This window comes from Aythya ferina (assembly GCF_964211825.1).
Source record: "Aythya ferina genome assembly, chromosome: 9".
In the NCBI taxonomy this organism is placed as follows: domain Eukaryota; kingdom Metazoa; phylum Chordata; class Aves; order Anseriformes; family Anatidae; genus Aythya; species Aythya ferina.
This window is the reverse complement of record NC_140305.1, coordinates 10,839,717-10,866,872: the sequence shown is the minus strand read 5'-3', so window position 1 is coordinate 10,866,872 and position 27,156 is coordinate 10,839,717. Positions and strand designations below refer to the sequence as shown.

The window sequence follows — 27,156 nt, the reverse complement described above, 5'->3', positions numbered from 1 at the left end:
GTCTTAAATTCCCAAACAGATAAAGAAGGAAAAGGATGGGAAAGAAAACAGCAACTTAGTAATGTGAAGTGACTTGCTGAAAGACCTGGCAGATCAGTGTCAGAGCAGGGAACACAAGTCCCAGCCCTGGTTTTGAAAATTTCCCTTCCAAGGAGGCTTGCTGCAGTTTTGGGAGGGAGGCTGGGGGGGCTTGAGCACAAAGGCATCAGATCCTTCAAGGGCAAAAACTCCACTAAATGTGGAAATGCCTTATTTCTTGAAGCATTACAAAGCTGTGAAGGAAAAGGGTTTTCTCTGAGGCATGAAAGTCCTTTGAGTTGATCCACAGATGGCAGATCCCCTTAATTCCAACAGCCAGAGCCAACCTGAGCCAGTGCCTGACCTCACCCCTCACTCCCTGACGGATCCCCCCATCTCCTGCACGGTGAGAGTGGCCTTGAGCTGAGCTGAACTGGGTCTGCAGGTCAAGACAATAAGAGTTCTTCTTATTAAGCACCGCAAATCCCATTCTGAAGTTGGAGCAGAAACAGTGCTCAAAACCTCCTCCTAGGATTCACTTAGTTAACAAGTCACTCCAAGTAGGAGAAACAGAGCTGCTCGTCTCCCTCCCTCCTGCTGCCTGACACCGATATAAAGCACCACTCAAGGACAGGTTCCAGGTAAATCCCAGATTGGATTTCTCTACTTCCTCAGCACTAAGGTTCTGACAAACTTCCCATGACACTGGCAAAACATGGCATTCACTGAACACCAGCACAGCGCATTGCTCTCCACACATGAAAAATGCAACTCTCAGATTAGAGAGAACTGCTCAGTATTGGAATAGAGTAGTACAGCTTCCTCCCATGGGCTGACAGTGCCATTCAATGTGCAGAAGAAATCCTGCTGAAAACGCACAGGATTTGTCCATACACCTGATGCTTAAGTCTTAAGACCTCATTGTATTCAGGACACATATGAGCAAAAGGGTATTATTCTGAAAATGAAGTCTATTCTAACATTTCTTGCACACAGAACAAGACTGACAAAAAGAGGAAAGATCTATAACTGGTTTGAAAGAATTGAGAAAATTTATTTTGTGCTGTTATCGAGGTGGAAGAGGGAATCCGTATGACAGCCTGTACTTCCACTGTCAGGAACGCAATAACAGTGATCTGTTTTCTGTCCCAATTTTGGGGCTGATTGAAAAGCAGGCAACTCCCAATATTCAATTACAAGCAGCACTACGGCTGCCTCAAACACACATGAGGTCAGGCTGCTGCTTGTAATTCACGTACTCTTTGTGTTGTACATACCGTGTGCCATATACACATGCGATAGGAGAGGAAGGCACCTGAGGCTGCTGTTTTTGAGCTGTGGCCCTGTGACAAACCCTTGCAACAGAGCGTGGGGGCTCCCAAGCTCCATACAGATGTTTTCCCTGATGAGCCCAGTTGTAAAGCACAAAATCCTCAGAGAGCTGTAAATTAGCTTGTCTCACTGAAATTTATGGGGTGATGTAGGCTTGTATCAGTGGGGGATTTGGCTTACTCTGCCTGCAAACAATGCAAGGAGGATTACCTACCCCTGTAAGTAAGCAGTCAATATAAACACAAGGCCACAGAACTTGTCAAACGGGGCTATGAGCTATGCAGAGTACGACTATCAAGGGCCTAAGTCACTCAGGCACTTCTGGAAATTTCATTTACCGAGCTGTATACTACTGCATCATCCCTAACAACATGGATTGCGGAGCGAAGCAGGTGGGAAGTGTATTAAGAGGCAGGGTTTAACAGGTTTAAAAAGGATTAATAGACAGACTGACACTGAGAGGCTGAGGTTCATGAACGACAGTGCCACACCGCACGACATCACAAGGACTTTTACAAAAGCAGATGAATAAACACACTAAAATGAGGCCGTACATAAACCACGGGCTGCAGCTGGCACAGCCTTCTGGAAGGGTGAGAAGATGTGGGCCTGGGAGGGACACAGCCGTGCCAGCAGAAGCCCCTCTGTGCAGACGTGTTTATACTGGCAGAACCTGCTTCTGGTTGGAAAGCTCATTTCATGTGTGCGCACTCCAGGGAGAAGTGTTACTAAAACAGCACAAAGAACAGCTTTGCCAGTACAGCTGATTCCACTGCAAGAGCACGTTGTCAGTATGGTGCTTTTTCCCCAGAAAAAGCACTTCCAGAGTAGCTTTCTTAGCAGTTCTCAGGTTAACTAAGTATTGACTCCAGCTTTCACCCAGAACTCGGACACGACTTGAATTTGGAAAGTTAGAAAAAGCTCCTTTGAAATAAAGGACCTCAAACAATTTTGCCCTAAATTTGCAGGTAGAGCTCTGCATCTCTGACCTTATGAATTGCTGGCTATCTTTAGCAGCTGTGTGATTAATTAGTGCTAAATATTCAGGAACACATAGCGACAAACTTAAAATGCATAAACACAAGTACTTGTATCATGGAAGTACCAAAGGCAAATTATGAGGCATGGGACTTAGTCGGGGCAAAGGAAGGACTGCTGTCAGGATGTCAAACCTATTTCCTTATGAAAATGTCCAGGTAAGCATTGAATCAGACTGCTGTAGTGCCTTGTCCAATGCAAGCACTTTTGTTTTTTGATTTTTAGTCAGAATGGATTAAACTTGACACCAAAGTGTGGTATATTGCTGTCTGAACCCCCAATTTCCTTGCAAATAAAATTGCAGGAACTCTAAATAATGTTTATCACATGATAACCCTTTGAAATGGGAGGCACTCCTCCATCTAGCCTTGCAATGGAGAACGAAGGAACAATTAATGCGAGGGTATCTATGGACTACTCCAAATATTGTTCCAGGTCTCATTATCTCTCCTGGATTGAGGGGAAAAATGCCATCAGCCATCAACTAGGAAGCATTCCCACTGAACATGCAGAAACTCAGATTCATTGTTAGCTCATTAAATGTGCTAATGTTTGGAAAAGTTCAAATGGGCTTCTCAGGCTTCAGTCCAGCAAGAGATCTATTCCTGTTGCTTGTTAGATAATTGTCAATTAATGAATTTAAATGCTTTGTGACAGTCTAAATGAGGAACTAACAGCTCCTCACAATCCAATAAACTCAGGTGACATTAAGACATATTGAAATGTTTTACACAGTACTCCAAGTAAATGGCAATTGGGAAAACACTTAAAACTATCTTAAAATTGTATGATCTCAGAGTTTTTGCATGGACCCATTTCACGGCTATAACCACCAAGAAAGTGCCTTCTGAGATGGCATGCAACACTTGAAAGTGACAATGCATCAAGCAAGACTATATAGACATCTTGCAGCTCCTTAATCTTGCTCTACAGAACGTTTCAAGGACTTGAGAGTTACAGACAAATCATTTACAATCCAAACCACATGCCCATTTTGGTCTCTTTTCTTTGCATTTTGTAAAAGTAGTTAGTAACAGGCATTTATTTAGAACTAACCAGCACAGGCCTGAAGAGACCATATAGCACCTGCCACGTATCACTGTTCTTTAATTCTGTGATCACTTCCCCCACCTCCATTTAATTTCTGATCCAGCACCAGGGCAGGAGCATGATGCACAGAAAGCAGACCACCCTATGCATCTCTGTAACAGCTACAAGAAAGGTAAGTGTTTTGCTTGGGGTGCTGGCCGAACATGCAGTTTCCCTAAATCCATCAAGGAGTCCAACTTCTACAAGAGGGAGGTGCCGTTGTTCTAGCATGCATGATTACCCTGGTGCTTGCCACAACTGACAGATGTCTGGTGTCAGCTGGGAAGAGGGTGAAGGGGAGGATTTCTCACTTCTCCTTCCCTAGGGGAGCTCACTACTGTGTGAAGAGGGACATATTCTGTACTTCCCAGTCACTCTTCATGGTGAATTTACTACCTGACAATCAAAAAGGAAGGACTAAACAATGGGGGAAGCATAGTAAAAGAGGGAGGAGGGGAAACACGCTTGGGCTTCTGCTATTTAAAAAAAAAAAAAAAAAAAAAAAAAAAAAAAAAAGTTACTTGGTATTGGATTTTAGATTTTGAACCATTCATAGATAGTTTCACTGAATGACAAAAAAAAACAACCTCTGGGATGTAGAAATGGAAAAGCAAAATGGCAGTGGCAGTACCTGCTGATAACTTAAAGCTCAGAAAACAGTCCGATGATTTAGCTAGTAGAGACACATGAAAATTCTGGGAAAAAATTAGACTATTTCCTGTACCTGGATCAGACCTTGTCTAAAGGTGAACAGAGGTCTGAAACTAGACTGCAAAGCTGCCATAAATTCAGTAGTTCCCCTGACATACAGTATCCTGTGCTCCTGCAGCATATTCTATATTTCATATCACTTGGAAACTGGAGAGAAAACATGCCACCGGACAAAAAGAACTAGAGAACACACTGCACTTTGGCCTCAGTGGATATGGGTAAAAAATTGTCAATCCTGTCCTTTCTTCCCCTCTCTCTTTTACATAGAAAGAAGACCAAATGACATACCTGCCTCCACTAATGCACATAGACAAGCTTCAAGACAACCAGTAAGCATTCCCATTTGGAACAGCCACAGGATGCCACATCCACGACATCATGGAGATGGGTTGGCAGAAGGGACAGGCATTGTTCCAAACTCTCACACTTTTTCCTGGTATGTCACCCTAAGCAGATGCCACTGGTTAACAGGAGCAGGTCCGTGTTGCCAGTTTTCAAATACTACTGTCCTCCAGGACCAAGGCATGTCTGTCACCTTAAGCAAATTAATGCATGTTCCAGCAGCCTCCTCTGCTTCAAATGCTGTAAGAAAGCCAGCTATCTGCCTGCTGAACTCGAAATGAAGATGTACGATTCACGTCCTACCAGCCAGTCAGGAGCAGTAACAGCAGGCTGTAATGGTTTATTACCTCTCTGGAGGCTGGAATCAGAAGAGCTGATATTCCCAAAGCCTTTACTGACCTGCTGGGTGACAACAGTCCCTCAGACCCTTCAGTTCTTCATTTCTCCTCCTGCCTCTGGTATATTTCCTCACTGTTTCACACCAAAGGTTAGCTGTGCAAAGACTCTCCCAGTGCACCCATCCATCGGGATCACTTCTTGCCTAGTCTGTGGTTGCCTACTGCAACCATTAGCATAAGCATAACACGGGGGAAAACCACACAGAAAGTTTAGGATTATTGAGAACAGGATGTCTGGAGCAAATGCAATCATCTTTCTTATGTAGTAATATAAGCACCACATGACACATAGAAAGTTAATACAAAAAAATAAAATAAATCTCAAAGCAACCAGACACAGGACTTTGTAGGCTCACCAGGGACCAGGTTGCTGCAATCATGCTGTGGCAGGGGCAGGGGACACTCCACTGAGGTAGACACCAAAGCCACCCCAAATCAGCTAAAACAATGCAGCACATTCACGGCTACGAGCAAATGCTGGATTAGTCCTGCCATCTGGTCCTTGGGAAAGGTGAATGTGCTTACCGAGGAAAGTTCTTGATTTTAACGCTGTCTGAGTTGCTGTGACCTGAGATGAGCTATGTGATTGATGCAGCTGACAAGGCTGTAAAACTGGCAAAAAGCCCATCTCAGAAACAGTTGCTGAGATAAGACTATAAGGCCAACCTGATTAAAGGGAAAAAAAAAAATCAAGGAAGGAGAAGCAATTTTGTACACTTCTCTCTGTCCAGGCACACATTCTTGAAAACAGAGTTGCTGGTTCACTCACAGTGGGGCACAACAGAAGCGCTGCTGTACTTTCAAACCCCAGTTCATAACCTTTGTGGCCCCAGCAGAAAAATGGAAGCCAGTGAAAAAAGCCCCACCAACCCTTACTGCAATCACCAGAGATTGTGACTGCTCAGGTGCTGCTGAGAGGTGCTCCTAAGGGCCCACAGCTGCACCAGGGTGTCCGTGATAACACAGGCCTGCAGAGCTGGTTGCCTGGGCTGATACTCGCTTAGCATCTCTGTGAGGTTCAGGGCAGTTATGGCCCCAGCCAGCTCCAGGTGAGCACCACAGCGTGGCCGAAACCCCCAGTGAAACATTTGCTCTCTAGAGCACTGTGCTCCTGCCCAGGCTTTCGTACTCATTGGCTGAAATTGTGACTAGAAACTTGAATTCCCTGACTATTCATAGGACTGATGATCAATTTCTGTCTTCTACTAACAGCAGTAAAGACTCTCAAGTACTGATGCCTCATGACTAATACTTCACATTCCAAAGCACATAACGTAACATGAAATTAAACTGGCTTGACTCTTGGCTTACAAACTACAGCTAGAGCTCTGCAGCAACCTGATGCTACAACCAATGGAGGATGCTTCATGCCATTTACAATCAGGATTTCGTTCTGTTGTAACGCACACTTCTTCCTTTGTATTTTTGGAGACATTTTTGGACATCCCCAATTTCTAGCTTCAGAGGGGATTTCCTTCAGCTGTGAGTAGGCATGTCACAACCTTCCTAAAAGTAACTTGAATTAAATACAATTTCTTTGCAGATACTTCACGGATGTAATTTTATGTAACATCTGCAACAAAATCCCAACTAAATATTCTGTAAACTGCCTTTGTTATTCCCCACCATTAGGTAGCAGCTGAGATGAACAGAGGAGGCTTGCACTTGGTCAGATCACTTCTGGAATAGGCTTAAATCAGGAGTTCCCCTGGGGAACAGAGCTGGCCATGTACAAGGAACTCTCTGACCTCAACAGGAAGGTCAAAGACTTGGTGAAAAATCATGAGACATCTCCAGGTCTAACAGGTTCAAGCACAAGCTTCTGTGCTCACATTCAAACCAGTCAAATTTCTGTGCAAAACAAATCCTTGTAAAACAGAAACAACTGGCAGTACTGCCAAATCCCACCTTTCTCAAAGACCTAATAATAATAAAAATGCAATCAAAGCAAACAGCAATATGCCCCCCAATAACTATCTATTTTTTAATACTCAAACTGCTCTTCATAAAAAATAAAAATTTCTAAATTTTTGTCTTTAACCTATAGATGGAAACATTGTGAAATAGAGCTGAACTGAATAATAAAGCCTCAGTTGCACCATCAGCCACATTTGTGTCTAAGAACCCTCTTGAGATCTGTTTCACCATCCTTTAAAAATGTTTGCTAGTTTGTATTTGCTAATCAAGTTCCTTTTATAAAAAACAAAAACAAAACTTTTACTTTTTTTTAAAATGACTTACTTATATTAGGTTAGAAAGATTAAACAATACCCCAAGGCAGGAGAAAACTCCTAATAGTCTAAACAGTAGGAGCAGGATAATTAGAGGAAAAATATATCTGGGGCTGGAGAAAGACAAACCGGGTCATATCCCTGTCAACAACTTGCTGTAAGAGTCTAGGAAAATTGCAGCAGTGCAGCTTTGTATTTTTGTGCTGATACTGATGGCAGCAATAGAAAAAAAGAGCTGTTACAGGGAATTGGGAAATAAAATGATTAATAAGGTGTATGTTGGTAAAATCAGATCTGTGCACAAACTGAAGAGTGGGTCAGTGCCTAGCAAGGAAATTCTCAAACTGATAGCCCTCCATCCTTTTAGTAATATACCAAGGACAGAATGGCCTTTCTTTTCCTGACTTGTTTGGCATCTTCTCAGAAACACTCTCTCCAGAGAAAGAATACAAGGACGAGAGAGAGATACAATATCAGAATAATTAAAACTTTTGAGAATTATAAGTAATGGGCATGATTTTCTACGAGCTAGTACAGTTTATCTCAGCTGATGTCAAGGTAGTTATAGTGGTGCAAAAGGTACGATGATGAGTCCACGGCTTTGTTCTGATGGCTTACAGTGTTCATCTGCTCTCTGGGCAGTTCAGCTCCCAGCACATCCAATAACAAACTCTCATTTTTGCTTTACTTTTCCCTTCTCTTTCTTTTGAGCAGGAAGCAGTGATGTGAGCTGGAAAGACATGGATCACTTCTTTGCTTGTTTCACTGGACCATCTGCTAATATTTCAGGAGAACGTAGTGCTATTATATGTAACTGCACAACTTCGTGTATTAATTTTGCTTGGGAGCCTATCTGAATCAATTTAGCCTGTTTTCAATACGATGCTGCCAGCCATTGATACTCTGAAGGGCTAGCTGTAAATACTTTTCGGAATCTGTTTTATGAAATCAGAGCGAATGCCATACTTTTGCCTGGGAAACAACGATTTGCAAAAATGCATTCTAGAGGCCTGAAAGAAGTTTAAACAATGCCAGATGTGAATGCCTCGTTTTAGCCAGCGTACTGCCAGGCACTTCCCAATCTCAGTAATCGTCTTCAGGACCACAAAACCCACAGGATAAGGAAAAAATCACATTGCATATTTCTGTGAAAGACAAATGAAAAGCAATGTCTGTGGTCCATTCATTGAGGAAAGTCTGAAGAGTTGCCATTTTCTTTTCTCTTAAAATCTTCCATACCACCACATCCAAGGTCAGGCTTAAGTGTTTCCATAAATTAATTAAAAAAAAAAAAATTAATTTTGGAGTCTAGGCAGAAAGGACAAGGAAAGAAAGAGATGAAAGCACACCTATACTGATTTCTAATTTAGCAGAGCATTTTTAAGTACTGAGAAGCAATGTACAATAACGGCAAGACTGTTCCATCATCCTGTCAACTCCACTGAAACTCAGCCTAGCTTTCAGGTGGCATGTTTAACTCAATGAGAACCTACAAGTAAAGCAACTGTGACATTTGGGCATCCTGTATCTTTTTTGATGGGACAGCCGTTTGTCTTCAGTTGGATCCTTGAAGTATAAAACCATGCTGTGGTTGAACCTTCCAAGCTATGCATTTTTCCTTTCTCATAGGGGTGGCAGGGGAAGCCAGCCAGGCAAGGAGAGAGGGACAGTGAAAGATAAATGTTGCAGTGTTTCTCTGTTTGGACCTTCTCTAGGTTCAAGGCTTTCTAGAGTGAGCTTTGCGGAATCCTAGCAGCCTTGCTTTAAAAGGGCACAAAGCATTTCCCTTTGGAAGAGAAGCTGGACACCATCCATCTCCTAGCAAGAGGGGTTTAAAGTGCTGCTTTTTGCAGTGACCATGGTCATTGAAGTAGGGCAGGCTCTGAAACTGCAACAGCAGCTGAAACCATGACAGTACACTTTACTCAAGCTTCCTGATTTTCTTCTTTAACCTAATAAAACACTTATATCATCATATAACTGCAAAGGAAAAAAACAAAATCATCCCACAACGCAGGCCATTTATCCATCACGTGTTATCCTTTAGCTACATGTTCAAGTATTCAGGCCAAAGGGGTACTCACAAGGTCTCCTCTCTCTCCCAGCCACTAACAGGATGAAAGGACCAAAGCTCGGTAGGGACACATTTTGCTCTACAGGCTGCTCAGGAAAGGCCACCCACTAGCATATGTGGACTCCCACGGAGCCAACATGGGTCTTCAGTGCAATGAGCTTAGCGAGCAAACCTACTCTGTCATTTAGGCATCTTTTCAAGATAAAATTTCTCTTCCCCTCTACCCTATATCATCTCAAGCTTTGTAAACCCCTATGCTTCTTGCTCCTAGATGTTCTTTTATTTCTGTAGTTTGCATCCAAAAAAAAAAGGCCAGAATAAAAGCAAAAAATTGAGAAAATATGGAAGTGATACAGCCAGTTCAGCTGTTCTTAGCTCACTGTGATCATAAACATAGCTCTCTATCTGTTCAAAGGAATGCCACGAAAAAATAAGAAAACAGGGAGCAACTCTGCCAGTAAAGGCACTGACAATTTCAGGTAAAAAAAAAAAGCCAATTTGATTTACATAAGCAAATCCTTTTCAGTAATGTTTGTATTCTAAGTGTATATCTATAAAATAAAACACATTAAGAAAGTATTACTGTTGTATAACTAATGAACCAAAGAAGAAAAATATTTATGCCTTGGAATGACGTTAACTGCATTCCCACTTGAGTGTGTTATGGTACGATTACTTGCTTATCATTTCTCAAATACCTATTACAACGTATCTTCTGTCAGACACGATGCAAGTGTATTATTTGGCTGAACAGCATCATAATATATTGAAGGAAGCCACAGGAATTGTTTTTCAGTTTTCAGAAGAGAATGTTAATTCCCTTCTGTCACCGGCTTGCACCCAATCTGATGAACCAGAGCCATCCTCCCTCCCCCCCACAACGCACCTTGAAGCAGCAATACCTTGACCTAAGAGATTAGTTTCAGAATGCTACAAGCCATTTAAATAAAGTATCAGAACTATTAAGCAACTTTTAACATGAGGACTTGCTACTGATACAACTGTATAATAGCTGCAAGGCCGGCAGCAATTCATATGTCACTTTAAAGGAAATAAAGCAAAGAAAATGCAGTGTCTTCTGTAACTGATGTATGCTTTTTTTTTTCACTCCTTGTATGAATTCTAGAAACTTAGGCCAACAATGCTAAATTCACTTGAGAATATGTGCAATGTTCATCTGAGCTGTGAGTTGTGAGATGTAGAACGGTCAGTCATATTCAGGGTTAGTAAAGTCTGGCCGAATTTTCCTATTAAAGGCTGTGAAGTAGATCTGTAACAGTATTCAACATTTATGGGATCCCCTCATACACACAATTACATACGTACATCAAAGTTTAGTGTCTAAACCAGCAAGCTTAATATTTCACTTCAAAGAGATGTCAGTACCTTTGATATGGCTTTACACCGAGACGGATGACGTAGTGCTACTCTGTCACTGTACTTAATGCAGCTGAAAGTCAGCAATGTTGGATACTAGACTGGGAAAGCAGAAACTGCTTATAACAACAGAAATGAAAAGCTAAATAAATTTAAGAGAGAGAAAACACCTTTGATATATCTTCTAGTTTTTATGCTATATTTTTTTTCTTCCTGTCTTCCAGAATTCATGCACACAGTCTTCACCCTGCTATAACGCAACTTGATTTCTTCCACCTTGAGATTTCTGTTTTTCTCAGGAACTGCATTTCCTTACTAATTGCTAAGACAGGAAAAATTGCTTCAGTTTGGTTTGTTTTCATATACAGGGCATTAAAACACCAGAGACTGGAGAGTGTTGAGAAGCTGAAGAAAAGAAGGACAGGGAAAATTTCAAGGTCATTAAACTATATGATTGTCAGTGGGTTTCTAGTGCAAAAACAGAACCTGCTTTATTTATTTTTAATGTAAAAGTTGGTTGTAAGTAAGGACTGTTCTTTCTAAACAAGATTTTTATGTTTTTAAACCTCCCAATTACAGCTGACAACACCTCACAGGCATGACTTCCTAAAAATGGCAGACAATTCTGAAGATCTTCCATGTGTTACAGCCAGCTAGTTTAGAGAGTTCACATCTCATTCAAGCCCCAGCACTGAGTTCTTATTCCAACATCAAGCAAAAGTAAACCAGACATCTATTCTTTTCAAACGTTACCTTTTCAGATGTCTATGCATATAAATACATGAACATTTTTCAAGAAGAATAATGGTACCGTTAGTGCCACTGCTACTTGATCTTTCCTGCACTTAAATAACTCTTATCCTTATTGCTTCTTTCAAGAACCTTTTACTGAGCATCATCCAAACAGGAATACATCGCTCAACTACTGTGTTGGAAAGCCTGGTCTTTCCTTTACAACAAGAATTTGAAAACAAAAGAAAACAAAACAAAATAATCTACTGTATAAAACCATGAATTACCTTTGTGACTTTTTGGTACACAACAGGCAAGCTGTGTGCCAGAGAAGCCTTCCTTAAGACAATGTGAATTTGGTGATTTTGTTTCACAGTTTTTCTGTAACACCATAAGTACGTCAGTTCCTCTCCTCCAACACATGTATGTCACCTGTCTTCAGCTGCATTTCAAAACACCATGTTTTATAAACTAATTTAACATCACCTATGGAGGATGACAAGCTATTTCTGAAATCAGTTATTTCACAATGATGACTTATAATTGCTGTTTTGTAAAGAATGTAACGCCTCTTCATGTTGGCGATGGACTTGGTAGCACAACTGACAATGGGGGATTAAACTAGGGCTCACAATATCCCTTGTGCACTGGAGAGAACAGCAGGCAGACAGATACTTCTAAGAGTATTTACTGCTAATGCTACATAAGCTACCAAGACCTCCTCATGGGCAGAGTCCTCCTGTCCCACATAACTAAACAAAACCAGAAAGATTATTCATTAATGGCAAGACTGGAAGACAGCATGTGAAAACCATGGCAAAGGAAAGCAATGAGCTCTCACACAGCCCCGTTAAGGGATGAAGCACCTGGGAAAGGAAGTATTATGTTGCTGTAAGCAGCACTTAAAAATTAAGGTCAGAGGCTTCATATTCTGACCCATACTCGTGTGGCAAGTTTAATTTTTACCTTAAGCATTCTACTTTTGTGATGCTCAGGAAGTCACTAAACTGAATGTAATTGGAAGCTGGAGAACTATTAGAGAGAAGTATCACAAATGCCTGTCCTGTTTTACTCTTCCCTGGGCTACCAGACTAGATGGATTTTTCCCCAACCCCAGCACAGATGTTTATACTCATTTTCCTTCAGAAAGGATTGTATCCCATGTTAACACAACTTAAGGTCCACGTATTCCTGTGCAAGTGTATTCAGATTACATGTGCGTATATGCACTTGAACTTACCGAGCTAGATTACTTCAAATACTTTTAAAGACACAGTTCAGACCTACAGCTCACGTTTGTGTGATCCATATGTAGTACATATAATATTGATAGTATTGTCATATTTCAAATTTTAAGACTTTATCATGCACACAGGTTTTAAAACATGCAGTTTACATAAATGCTTTTAAACTTGCAATTACAATTTCCTTGGTTGTTCACTTAAGTGGACAAACAACTTTTAAAATAAAGGGAATTTTCTAATTTTTTTTGGAGCTGTTGTATCATTTTGTAGTACTGTATTAGCCAAATGCTTGAAAGTAACCACTTCTAAACAAGAACCAACGTAGATAAAATTACGACCGGTGAATAAGCAGTGGCACAAAGACAGGTATGGTATCTTTGTAACATTGGCACAGTCACGTTACCTAGAAGAGGATAGGTACATACAAAAACATAAGGTTGAGAACAAGACTGATTTTTCAGCAGTTGCAAACAAATCACCATGAAAATAATTTGCAGTACTGACAAGAGCAGTGGTGTGGGAGATAGCTGCAACACCCTCCAAATGATGCAGTGATCACTAGGGAGCTCCAGAACAATTAAGAAGCTCTTTGAGAAAGTGCCGCAGCTCAGGTCACAAGGAGTCCAGGAGAACCTTGAGACGTATCCTGTGCTGCTGAACACAGCTGCAATTGCCCAGGCTTCAAATGCCTCTCTGAATGCTCCAGTTTTAAGATTTCACATACCTCTTCTGCTCTCCACACATCTTCAAAGGTAGGAGAAGAGGAAAGTTTTCCAAGACTCCAGAAATTAAATATTTCTTTTTCCTCTTTCTGTGTATTTAGTAATTAGTGAAGGCAGAAATTTGGGACAGATTTTGAGTTACAATAGGCTTACAACAAACTTGTCAGCAAACCTTTTCTGGAAGTGTACTTCTGATGAAACATTATTTATTTTACATTTAAATCCTACTCACATTTTGAATTACACTTGGAAATACCTCTGTGACTTCCTATGGAGGTCTACCTCATCGAAGGAAAGCAGAGTTTAGAGTTTCTTCACAGAGAGTTCTGATTTCCAGTGCTTTTAATTACAACATTGGCAGTAAGTGTTGGTTTGGGATTTTGTTGGCAAGAGAATTGTGTTGCCTCACTTCTCTGTTTCTGGGTTAAATGGGAAACTTGCCACTTGCCTTTTTTTTTTTTTTTTTTTTTTTCCTTTGTGCGCACATACAACTGTATGTGTAACAGTTCATCGTTTGGGAACATGTATTTATAGAGCATTGAGGATCATATCTTCCTCATTATTACTTCTTTCTCCATGCAATGCATTCCTGAAAATTTACTTGCAATATAGCAGGCACAATCAGGGGAAAGTGGAAAAAAAAAAAGAGAAACATTGATAATGGATATTTGCAAAATAGATTTTACACTTACCTACGTGTTTCAGTTCAAGGAGGAAGACAGCGGAAGATCCAGTAACAGCAAAAATATGGAAGAGAAAAGAAAATAAAGGAATTACTGTTAATTCAGAAAAAGGAATAATTAGATATAGCAGCAGATTTATATACTGCATATAACTTAGTTTTATACAAGCAGAAGTCTGACCACCACACCCACCATTTCTTTGGAAACTAGATCCCATCCACTGGACCACAGAAGGGATAAACTCGTGGCAGAATCATGCCCCTGGAGTCTGGACAGGGAGTCTGTTTGATGTCTGGGGACACAATATGTTCAAATGTGCTAAAATTGTTGAGCGTGGCAGTTTCCTTCTTATATCACAATAAAAGCCTGGTCAAAGTATTTACTTTCTTGAATACAATTTAGATCAGCACTATCCTCAAGAAGATGAAACTTTTGGCATATCTTTTTGTGTTCTAGTAATTTTAAGGAAAAGAAAAAAAGCAGAACAAAACACTTTGGCAGGAAAATGCATTGTTTTTTATCCCTGAAGAGGGCCCTTACTTGTCTGTTTAAAGGGCTCTGTGCTCAGAGAGAATTAACGTTTATTTACCATCAGACTGCTTTCAAGGAGGCTGAAAGTTCAGAGGATTTCTCCCCTTTCCACTTGATGAATTTTAACAACACTGGACAAAACCAAACAGACAGAACCCTGTTTTCTAGAAAATCCTCTTCTCCCTCCCTCCATCCCACCCTCTCAACATAACTGAGGAAAACGCCTAGATGAAAGAATACGCTTTAACTAAGCCCTCTGTCTCCAGGACCAAGGCTGAGGTTTAGCTCCTGCACCATACACAAAGAGAAGCCATTAGAAGCCCGAGGTTACGGGAAAGGCACTGACAGGTTCCTTTTAATTAGGCTGAAAACTAACTTGGTGAGAATAGCTTGTCTGTATCAATAGCCCTAATTGACTGTTCTGAAGACAGACAGAGCGAATAAAGCAGGGGGTAATTATTGTCTGTGACAGTTTGATTGACAAGCTTGTCCCCTGGAGGAGAATCCAGAAAGCCTATTGTCTAGTGGAGCCCCCAAAATAAAGCACTCACTTTCAGAGGGCTCCATTAAAAAACACACTGGAGGGCTGGGAGAGTTGGCATTCGTGTTAATGGCCTAGCAGCGATTTCAGACTGAGTGTGAGCTGAGGCTCAGGTGTGTTCACTGGGGAAGGGAGGAGGAAGAGGCTGAGGAGGAGAGGGCTGTGGTTCTGCCCTGGAGAAAAGAAATGAGAACCAATGACAAAGGTACTGCTTTGCTCTTCTTGCAATACACCAAGAGATTAGAAGGCAGCAGATTTTCAATTCCACATCATGGCCTGTCTTGAGAAAGCACTGCCTGAGGTCAGCTAGAAATAAATAGAAAGCAATTGAAAGGGATGATACTGTCCAATTGAACTTACCAAACACAGGAGACATGCTACTTGCCTTTGTTTTCCAGACTGCCAATCACAAGAACGCAGGCCATGTTTTTAAATGGTTTCTTAGAAACTGTGTTGAGCAGCAGCTAACAGCCCCCCATATTACTGTGCTAACTCCTGGGCACTGTGTAGCAAAGGTATAGGTCCTCAAAAGACAAAATTTGGCAGGACAGAAACAGGATGGAGAAAGCATCAAGTAGAAAGAAACCTGCTTAGATCCTTCTAGTAGTTAGGTTTGAAAGCACCCACCAGAGACACCTCAGTGCTGCCCATCAGATCACCCCCTTTCAAATTCCTGTCTTGTACACTTACAGAAACAGCACTATGGAAATGTTTCTCTACCAACTGGTGACCACATTTGTTTGCCTGCTTTGAAGACTAAACGCTTGTTGCACTGCAAATGAAAAGCCAGTACAGGGGAGGCATGAATTTCATTTTGATTTGCTTAACTATTTAAAAGCAATACTCCCACTTCTTATGCAAGCCTGGCTGTGGGCATCCCCAAATGCTTCAATCCAAGAAAAACAAACTTCAAAAGATAAAATCCAATTCACCAAGCAAGATCTTTACCCTTGTAGGCTAGGCTTTGGACCTACAGAAGTGACTTGGGCAGCTGAGTGCAGCCCTTCAGCCCTCTCAGGAGCAGGCCAGGCAGGCTCCTCCTGAAGCCTTCCCCTGCTCCTGCCCAGCCTTGGGGCACAAAGCTCCTTTCTCAGGCAAATGCTGAGCATTCAACGCTTGTACAAGTGAGGTAGGGCATTTCCTTCCCATTTTCTGTAATTATTTAAGACCTAAAATACTTCAAGATTTCAAAACATGGATAACATTTCTCAAGGTTTTCACTCCTAAACGTGCTTCTGTAAAAGCAGTGAGCAGGAGGAGCTTGGAGCCTCAGGCAGCCCCTGTAACAAAGCCCACATTCCTCCTTTACCATGGTCAGACCAGGACTTCAGTCTTCCACAATCAAATATCCATGGAGAAACTGTCTGAACTTGTCATTCACTAATGCAAAATTTCATCCTGAGACTTTCCTCCAGTTAAGGCTCAACAGAGCTGTTCATTTCAACAAAATGTTTCAGTTTCCACACATGGTTTGATTTCCTCATTCTGTTTTTGATGACACTTTCTTAAACGGCTCCCAGTCAGTTTGGTAAGAATAATCCTGCTGTCCACACCAGTGAGACAGATGATTTGGGTAGTTGTACTCAATAATGAGCCTTCGGACCCACCAGCGTGCGCTTTCACTGGGAGGCCCAGGAAGCGAGTACCAGAGTGCAACAAGGCAGGTACCGCATATTTAAACAGTGAGAAAGGCCGAGTCTAAGAGTTTTTAATCTAAACATCAGAGACAACAGATGAATAGGGAACAGAGCCACAGGGTAAAGCAGGCTGCTCAAGGACTTAAAAGCAGGCCAAGAGCAAAACTTGCAAAACCCCCTGCATCTCTTGCCCTCATGTTCAGAGAACAGCCACTAGCTCAGGGGTCAGCAGCCATCCAGAGTCCCACACCAGACAGCTTCTGTTTCACAACAGAAAGAGACAAAGCATGCTGTTTTGTGTTTCTCTTCTCACACAGCAGCAAATTGCTTCTGCGAGCAGCAGCACCCCTGACCTCTACCAGCAAAGTGGGGTTTGGAGCTTCCTCCTTCTGGGGGGAGATCCATTCAGGACTGCTGGTAGCAGCCTGTCTCCAAGGGAAGCAGCAGCCTCCTGCTCCTGGCTCCACGTTCCTGCCTGCTCAGGTCCCACTGAGCAGGGGACAGGCGCCTGCCTCCCATGTAGGTTGGCTGGCACAAAGCAGGGCTGGTGCACATCTTGGGAGGCTCTGCAAGCGTTTGGATTTTGGAGCCATATTCTCTAGCACATGCCAACAAGGCTTATTTGATGCCAGATTGCCTCCTTATTGTCTTTAGAAAGAGTGCCACAGGTCAGTAGTCCCTGCAGTAGAGACCAACCTCCAAGAACGCAGACCCAGAGGAATAAAAAATTATTAAGTCATGAACACAGGTCAATTTATACAGTTCAGTTTGCCTGGAAGGTTAAAGATGTTACTTCAAGAGCTGGAACTGTGCTTAGAGGTCATTGCCCAAGCACACATTGCAACAGCATGGCCACATAAACCACATAATCTAAAGAGACATATCTGAAAAAGTCAAAAGGTTAGTGAGCATTGCAGCCTGGGCCTTGACAAAGGAATAGCAAAACCTCAAAGCCTCATAGGCCTCAGCTCTGGAGAGTGTCTTTCGTTGGTAGAGCTTAGGCTGAACTCAGAGGAACGACTCTGAGCTGCACAAAAGAATTTTTTTGGAAGCCAGTGACCAAATCCATTTACAGGTTTCATTCTTGCTCATACCATAACAATTTCATTTTCTAGATCTTAGACCTTTGCTGCACATACATGGAAAATAAATAAATAAATAAACCACACTTATTTCCTGGTTTAAACTGTTTGCCAAATTTAGCTGGATTTTGTAGATAATATTGATTCCCCCAGCCACCAATCATACTTGGAGAATTTATTGTTCACTGAATATTTTGCAGCCATCTGCATACAACCAACTTGAAAGAAGCAGTTTGCCATACTGAGAATGTCGAAGTGAGAAAACACACCTCAAAATAAATCACAGGCTTGGTCTCTACAAGAAAAAAAAAAAAGTAGTTTGAGCAATGCAATCAGTACAGGGAAGAAAAAAACAAAACAAAACACACAACCAAAAAAACAGTAGGTAAAGCAACAAAATGCATAAAATATGCAGACAGCACTTACTGGCCACTGCCATGAACACAAGCCATGTCTAAATCTACCATTAGGCTCACAGCAGCAGCTTAAAAACTTGGCCAGGTCATTACAGCCCAAGTCAGAACAGCCAGACTCCTAAATGATCTGGTCTGCAGCCAAGACAAAACCATCACGTGTCTTTAAACTGAAGGAATAGCAGACGACAATCCCAGAATTGACAGCAAATTCACTGTTGACATCTTTCTGCCTTCCAGACGAGGTAAACACAATTCGGTCTCCTTCCAAACTGCATTTTTGAGACTAGTGCAATGTAAGTGAAGTCCCATTTAAAAACCATCCTCTTGCAATTTACTTTGCTGTTGGCTAATTGCTTAATGAACAGACCCTGGCTTTAGGCATTGCAGTGTAAGCTGCTAGCACCCTGAGCCACCACTTACCACAGGCAGGCCTGGAAGGCCACAGCCTTTTTCCCTTACACACAGCAAGTGCCACCTGTCACTAAAGGTACATATATTCTCAGCAAATCTGTAGTTTCAGAAGCACTGCAGACATTAAATCGTTACTCAATATGCTAAATAACTCAGACACTGCAAGACAACAGATGGAGCTGAGATATTTTGGTGTCCCAAACCTTGGCTTTGGAAAATTGTCTGCAGTTTGGTGGGATGGTGAGTATTTTAGGTAATAAAATGGACTGACACAGCTGCTCCTGAAGCTAAGAGCTTTGTTTGTTTGTTTGTTTTTTGTCTACTGTTGGAGATAAAGAGCCAGGCTGCGTAAAAAGACTAATCTCCCTTAGAAGGAAGGCTGAAGGATACATAAATATCTTCACTGCCCAGCAAAGGACACTGGCACCTGAGCCTGGAGGCAGTGAATCTGGATGATTAGGCTGCTTCAAAACGAAGCATAAGCCCCAGTGCTGCAGCTTTTCTGTGGGTGGAGAAACAGATGGCTGGGTAGAGGACAAGCCTCCAGCTCCGGAGCAATGAGATTTTCCCAGACTGGACAAGGGAAAACTTCATCTACCAAAGCAAGCAAGGGAGCAGCAGGACTTGCAAAGGACAGATTTCCCCTGGCACGGGGTTTGATTATCCCATGTCGAGAGAAGTGGGAGCTCTACCCAGAGCTGCTCCTGAGGCAGAGGCGTGTGTCCCGTGTGGACTCATTAATGTCTAATTATGTAGCGGAGCTTACCCCTAGCGCTCCCCTGGAGGGGGGAATTAATTTACGTCTCTCTGCTTTGCCCAGGCACCTATTTCCACTGAATTTTAGGCTGAAATTATCTAGTGGATACAAAAGCTTTTAGAGCAGGAGTGACAAGCATAAAGACAGATGATACAATCACATAAGCCCCATTCCCTCAAGAAACCAGGCTAAAAATGGCTTAGGACGTTTTTCATCACCAAACTCCTATTTATTGATCATTTCAGAGTTATTATCATTAGTATTACTTTTTGTAATATGATAAGTAAGGATAATTGCTGTACCCAGGATTGAAACGTGGTGCACACACCAGAAGCCTGAGCTTGGGGGTGACCTGGGCAGAAAGCATTTCAAGTATGAAGGCTCCGCTAATTGGAACCACACTGCCGAGCAGAGCCAAGCACAGCAGCTCTTCCTCCTGCCAAAGTCACCAGGAAATACTTTTCTCCTTAACAGTTTCTGAAAGGACACACTACTAATGACTACTGCTAATTTGTACTGTAAACACCCAGCCCTGCAAGCTAGAAAAGGACAGATAGCTCTGCCTGTAACTGGGACCCAATTATTCCTCTGGACGATGTGTAAGGATGCAGGTTTCCACGTGCGGCACAGCAGCTGACCCTATAAACAAACGGTCACTGCCGTCTTGCGTGTGCTTCACGCTTTGCATTTATTTGCGTCTTTTAGCTGCTGGCACTGTTAAAGTAGATGCTGTTGTGAATTAAAACCAGCCCATTGCTTCCCTAGGCTTAATTAGGAGCTAGGCTGTATATTCTGGCACCAGCAGTGTTTTCTTTTCAATTAATAGACTTAACAGGCAGCAGATGCCAGTGTCTTCCCTTATCCCCCTCTCCAACACCCCATCCCTATTTTAAAATCATTGTCAATGATTTTAAAGAGACTGCTAATTCAGATACTGCTTCTTGGATTGAAAAGAGAATAAGCCTTAAAAAAATAAAAATACAATCCCATGTACCATTTCAGTGCTGAAAGACAACAGTAAGCTCCCAACTTCTCCAAACTATAAAACCGCTGATGAGCATTAAATAAGGAGAATGTCAAGTTAAATAACAGTGCCAACCACTACAGTCCAGGACTAAACTTTTTGTGTGATTTATCAACAGGTCCAATGGTGGGGCTGACCAGGAATGAGAAGTCTGAAAAGATGGAAGTTAATTTTTCTTATTGAGAGCATTCACACATCTGGGCTTTCTTTCCTTCCTTCCTTCTTCCTTTCTTCCTTCCTTCCTTTCTTTCTCTCTCTCTCTCTCTCTCTCTTTCTCTCAAGATGCAAAGAACAATCAGTTACTCCTCTTACTGAAAAACAGTAGAATTCCAACCAAAAATACATCAAGTGTATTTCAGGCTTTTCTACAGCTATTCCCTGGTGTTGGGACATTAACCTGTGTTTGTTGTAAACATCAGTACTGTAAGTATAGGCTTTGAAAGATGACTTAAATTTGGTTTAAGTTTACGCAAGAGTGTAGAAAGCTGAAAAATAAGAGGAAAGTAAGGATTTTTTTTTGTGGACATTTTCAACTTCTGGCTGGATTTCTTACAAGAAAACACCTTCTTTGGCTCCTTTCATTTCTTGTATAGTCTTATCTTCAGGCAGTAATTACTGGGATTAAGCTAATGAGTGTGATGCAGTCTTTCCTGATAGCCTGGGAGACAGCTATCAGCAAACAAGAGTAGGCCAAAGGGATGCATCTCCTCTTCATAAAGGATCTTAAAACAGTTCAAATCATGCTTGAATTTACCACATCATCTCCATAATACAGATAGCCCTGGCCAACCTAGTGAGATCCTTCCATTTTCAGATAAATGCTCTTTCCCTGGTTTTGAAACAAACAAATGAATTATGTAGTTAGGGGGGTAATTGAGTAATTGGCTCTTGGTAATTGAGTTACAGTGTTGGGGAAATCACTTACAACTCAGGATGATGAGGACTCTGTCCAGGTTAACTGGGGTTGCAAGCAGGTTTCAGCTATGCCTGATAATAGCACTGCCTTTCTGCCAGGCCCAGGCAGCAGAGTATTTCAGAGCCATGCATGAATCACATGTAAAACCCTGCCCATGGTCTACTGGGTACAACTACCTTTTAAATCTCCAGGGATAATCATCATGAGGTTAAAGGTTGTTTTAATAATACCAACAAGCTGACAGCTGGCCTACTCCCGTTTTTCCTCTTCCTTAGAGTAAGAAAGGAGGAATATATCACCGCAGCACATAAGCCTCAAAATCTACTTGTTGAATTGCAGTGCCCTAAATCAGGGCATCCATTTTACAACAGTGGGCCACAACTGCTCAGCAAAGCACTCCTGAAACCTGACCACGTTTAATGCTTGAGGACATCTATTTGTCCCAAGTGCAGCAATAGATTTTGTGATGTCGAGATCCTTCTTTTACTAACAGATTGCAAGCACTCTCCTTCTGCTAAACTGCTTACCACATAGCTCTTGGACAGCAGCTCCGGTAGTATCCCACTCAGTCAAGTATACCTGGAAATAGACTGCAACATACTGCAATATTCAACAGGCTCACCTACCCTGTTTAGAGTTCTTAATATCTATGAAATCGCAGTTCTCACTTCTGAGCAACACATTACAAAGGGTGCGGTGTCACCCTTTTCCTGTCTCTTCAACCCAGGTCAATATTTGTGTTCATTTCATGGCTCAGAGCCAGGAAGAAATAGAAAAGGAACAGTTTGTTTCCTTTAATCTGAAAAAACCTACCTTCTCTTTCCATTAAGCAGCTGGATCAGATCAGGTTTAAGAGAAACTCCTTAATTAATTCGATAAGATTAAATTTAATTTAGAAAAAGCATAGAAGCTGCCCAAGGGAAAATCTCCCTCTCTGCTCAATAACCTAAGCTGGTTCCAGTTCTGTATTCTCTTCAATGGAAACTGTGAACATGAAGGACAGGGTCATGTAGAGTATTTAAAAGGGAAATGTACCATTATTGTTGCTGATGTTAGAATTATTACTCTTATTCAAGGAAAGTACCAAGCAATTGCAAAGATACTAAGTCAGTTTTGCAATTTAAAAATACTGATTACATCCAAACTATGCTCTTCTAATGAGGATAAGGGAACTGAGGAAGACAAGAAGGAACTGCTGTGACACCAGGTTAGTGAAAACTGAGTCTGTCCAGGAAGTCACTCTACATCATTTAATGCTGTCTGGCTTAGGCATCCTAACTCAAGGACTTTGATGCTTTCCATTTGAAATACGTTGGTTTGGTTTAGAAAATGCAACTTTGTCTAGCTTAGGTTTACTGATATTTTGCCTGAGATCCCTTAAGAGTCCCTGTTTTGGAGCTGTCTGATGAGCACAGGGATGCTAGAAGAGACCCTGTGACTTACTGCCCAGTCTCAAAGCCAAAAGCTTTAAATAAAATCCCCCAAAATGCCTCAATTGACAGAAACATGAGAGAAAGGTCTTGAGAAAGATCCTTTGGCAAAAATCCATTTCACCAGACCAAAGTGACTTTTGTATAAGCAAGATTAAAGGAAAGTGTTCACTAGAGCATTTTCATTTTTGTTTGATAGAAGTGAGATGGACTTTACCTTCTACCATCACTGCTAACACAGACCAGCAATAGGTCAACCATTCTTTCTCATCAACCTCTGCTTTTCATAAATGCTGGAGCTGGCAGCAGTCTTTCTCCCTCCTTTACTCCTCTGCTGTAAGCAAGCAGGAATAGGTAGATATAAAACAATAGCGATGAGAAAGGACAAAGGGATACCATAAAACACAATGCATAAGGTTATCATGACAGTATCCAAATTATTAAAAAAAATTATTCTTAATTACTCTCCTGCATTGTTGGAAATGAAATATCAGGGATAAAATCCATCTACTCTTCCCCAGTTGAATTCTGCTCCAAGTAAAAAAAAGTGTATAGACCCAGCAGAAGACCAACAACACAGTGATATCCCACTACAGCACCAGTTAGAAACCACAAAAGCAACTTACATAGAGATTGAATCATTAAACACCTGCTAAATTCTGGATTTTGTATACTTTTTGGTAATATTTTTGCTTTTTTTTTTTTGTAAAACAGCTTCTATTTTACATAATCTGCCAGTTTTGCTGTTAGTACAGACACAAGAATTCAAATAACCTTCTACAAGAAAGTTTTAAGTTGGAAAAACAAATACAAAACCAGAAAGGCCAACAAAGAGAAGCTCTGTATGAGACTTTTTTAAAACCTAGCTTCTAGAGATCGACTGACTCCAAATGGTTGGTATTGTTTTAAAATATTGGTGCGTACAATGAGGTGCTTAGGGATTTCACTGAATTTAGACTGTTGCAACTAATACAATTTTTCTTACTATAATGCTCATCTCAAAGATAATAAGTCAACTCCATTTCTCAGCTTAAACAGGACCTTCTGGGATCTGGTATTTACATGCCATCCAGACACAAAAAACAAATGCCAAATGATTGTATGCAGTGAAATACAGAACTGCTTAAATATTATTTAAAACAAACAAAAAAAAAAACAACACAACCACCGCAAATCCCTTACTTATATTTTTATTACATTCATTGTTGTTCCTAGCAGTAACTAAATTTAAAGGAAGAAAAAGCACAGCATTCGCATTATACATCACTGCTAATCACACCATCATTTTATCAGATGCGAAGCATTCTTGCCCAAGAGACACTGTCTCTTTTCTGCCATAGATCTAACAGTGGGGGCTCTCATAATAATAGAGAAATACAGCCATGAATTCCCCAGATGGGAATGCAATATACATCCTGTTGCCACAGAGGGAAATGCATCTGGCAGCTGACTCATACAGCTTGCCATTAAAAGAAAGTCCAAACATCTGAGGGCATGCAGGAGAGCTCTTTCTGGAGCAAGCAATTTCTTTCCCCTGTATACGATACCATCGTTACATTGTTCTCATTGAGTCCATTCATCAACTTGAAATGAGCACATCTCTGCAGTACCCCAGCATAAGAAAGACTGCTGAATTTCAACTAGTTTCTCTAACAATACTCCAAAAAAACGTACTGAAGTGAAGAAACCTTTCAGACATCTCCCAAGTGCACTTAATGAGACTGTTCTTCACACTCACCTTTCTTGTGGCAAAAACTGTAATTCCTCATTCCTGCTGTGTGATTTAAACACGCTTTAACAGGAGTATTTAAAGAACTACTGAATCATCACGAACATCTCAGAAAATAAGATCTCCATGCCATACAGATAAGGAATGTGCTTTGATATTTTAGCCGATTAAATAGCTGTCATTGAAAGCTTGTCCTGCTTTCCCATGCGTATCAGTTAGGGCAGCAAAAGATATCATCACTGTCTTTGAAACTCATACACTCTTAGACTTAAATCACTTCTAAACCTCTTCCAGTTGCCTAAAAAGAACATTTGAATGAATACAGTCTAATCTAACATGTCATCTGTCTACTCCTCAGTTGTAAGAAAACCTCACTGCAACTTCAACTTAAAATTTGAACAACCGAGTCTGCAGCTTGACAAGTTGTTGTGCACCCACTGATCAGCAGTAAATGGCTGTGGGCATGCGCTGAGCTCCTGACAAACATGCAGTACAAGTTCATTTAGTTCCAAGAAAAAAAAAAAAAAAGTAATATTTAACTTCTCAGGATACAGGAAATGGGTAATTATCTTTTAATTTTTTAAAACGCTGGATTAGATTTTCAAAACAAGTCAGTATCCAAAAGCTCTTGCACTCTTCAGAAAGATGAGACCTTGTTTTGTTAACTAAATGTAAAGGCCGATTTACTCTGCTTCTGATATTTTTTCCCCTTCTCCCCATAACATAACGGACATTTGCCTAGAAGTATGACAATGTATATGAAGCTCATTCAACTTGTGTTTGATATAGACATGGTTTAGATATAGAACTCAAATATGCATTTGACAAATATGCATTTAAATCCTAACTGCTTCTTATGGGTGACATTAAATAAAACCTATAATCCTGAGGAAAATAAGTAATAAAAGCTAATATAATAAAGCTCGTGTTTTTGAAATTTCTATTGCTAAAGGAAAACAAACAGCAAAACCAAACATGGAAGCACAGAAGTGAAACTGTGTGTTTTAGCATATCTAACTAGAAATTGAACCACGTTTTTTAGAGAAGTCAGTCATATTATCAATTTTCACTCCAAATTTAAAAAATACAATATCTTCAGGGTCGGGTATTCAGCTAGTTAAAGACTAGAGTCTATTAGAAAAAAATCCATATTGCCTAACGAATAATGCAAACACACCCCTCAAAGGGCATGCCATGAGATGAAAGAAATACAGACTTAGTTTTCACTGTAGCCCTTGCAGTCATATTCTCATGTCATAACAGAGAACACCCCGAAGCATGTTAGCAATGCTGAAGTTCTGCAAAAATGTAAGGTTTGGACTTGCTAAGTTCAAAGCTAGGCCAGGAAGCTGCTGATTTTTCTACCATGTGTAGGTTTTGTAGTAATTTCTTCAAGCCCAGTATATGTTCTGGCCATGACTGAATCATCATCTTGGGTTAAAAATGCTCTTAGCACTCTGTGTAACCACCCCAAGTCTTTCATTTCACTCTGCACTGGGGATAAACAGCGCAGTGCAGAACATAATGTGTGAAAATTTACATCCCGTCAAATTAAGTGGGTGCTTGTTTTCACAGGACACGCAAAATAGATTCTGATCAACAAAAAATGTTCCTATTTTTCATGTCAGTAGTTGGACATTCACAAGTTAGAAGTTAACCACCAATTATTTTTTTTTTTGAAAAAGAAAAACCCTCCAGAACAGCAGCTACTCATAAAACAGGCTACATCAGTTTCTACTGTTCATGTCTCTCCCATTACAGATCTGATCACTACAGTATAATAAGTACTATCAGTCTAGCTTTTTGCATCTTTTGGGAGAACTATTCTAAAATTAATTGATTTCATTGTCAGGCCGTTTCCCTTCCTTCCTCCCAAGATTCTCTCCAATTTCCTCTTCCTTGCCTTCCTGTTCTGACTCTATAAATCAATCTCCCTCTTGCGTATCTCATGTTTGTCTTGACGCTGCATTCCTCTCAGCCACTAATTTTGTAAATTAGCAAATAAAACTATAGGATTTCTCTGGCAAGAATTACTTTTATATAAACCTTGAGTGTTGACTGTGGTTGTTGCTGATTAGGACCAAAGCGCTGGCAGTATGCATGCCACATTCACCTCTACACGTTTCTGCTCAAAAACAGAGCAGAATCTTCTTCCAGATTCCTCAAGCTGAGCCAAACCACAAAGATACATCCTTCATGTAAGGTGCCTAACTGAAGCCAAAGCCTGCAGAGATATGGTAACAAGCAGAAAGAAATTCTTCTGCAACATACCTCACCATGCCGGTACGATATTCTTCTAACCAGTGGTTGAATTGGAGTCCACCATATGGTGAAAACTGCTCACCCGACAGAATACTTGAGCTCTATTATCAAACTTGCCCTGTTACAACCAGAACAGTGTGACAAATTTGTGAGAGGCCTCTGTACAGAAGGTAGAGTGAAGTAAAAGAACGCAGGATGTTACAGGATAAAAACCTAGGGAAGGGAAATAGATGGTAGGTTTAGAACAAATGCTACTAGAACACAAAATTTGGTAAAAATAAATAAATAAATAAATCTTTGGTCAGTCAAGAACACACTGACTCAGTGAGCACTGGAGCCCCACTTCTGTGGGCCCTGGATGAGATGATAAAAACCTGGAAGAGAAATGCTCCTGTATAGGGTTTTGCATCGCCACTGTAAAATGAATTG

The 27,156-nt window shown here is 41.0% G+C and overlaps 1 protein-coding gene and 1 long non-coding RNA gene across 2 annotated transcripts in view; one reads left to right on the top strand and one right to left on the bottom strand.

The window, feature by feature from the left end:
• The window catches only part of HS6ST1 (heparan sulfate 6-O-sulfotransferase 1), a 183,787-nt gene that overhangs the window by 76,466 nt on the left and 80,165 nt on the right, over positions 1-27,156 (bottom strand). The window lies entirely within an intron of this gene.
• LOC311441565 lies at positions 3,408-6,664 on the top strand. Its single transcript, XR_014696074.1, has 2 exons — positions 3,408-3,610; positions 4,456-6,664. It is a non-coding gene; the product is annotated as an uncharacterized lncRNA (long non-coding RNA).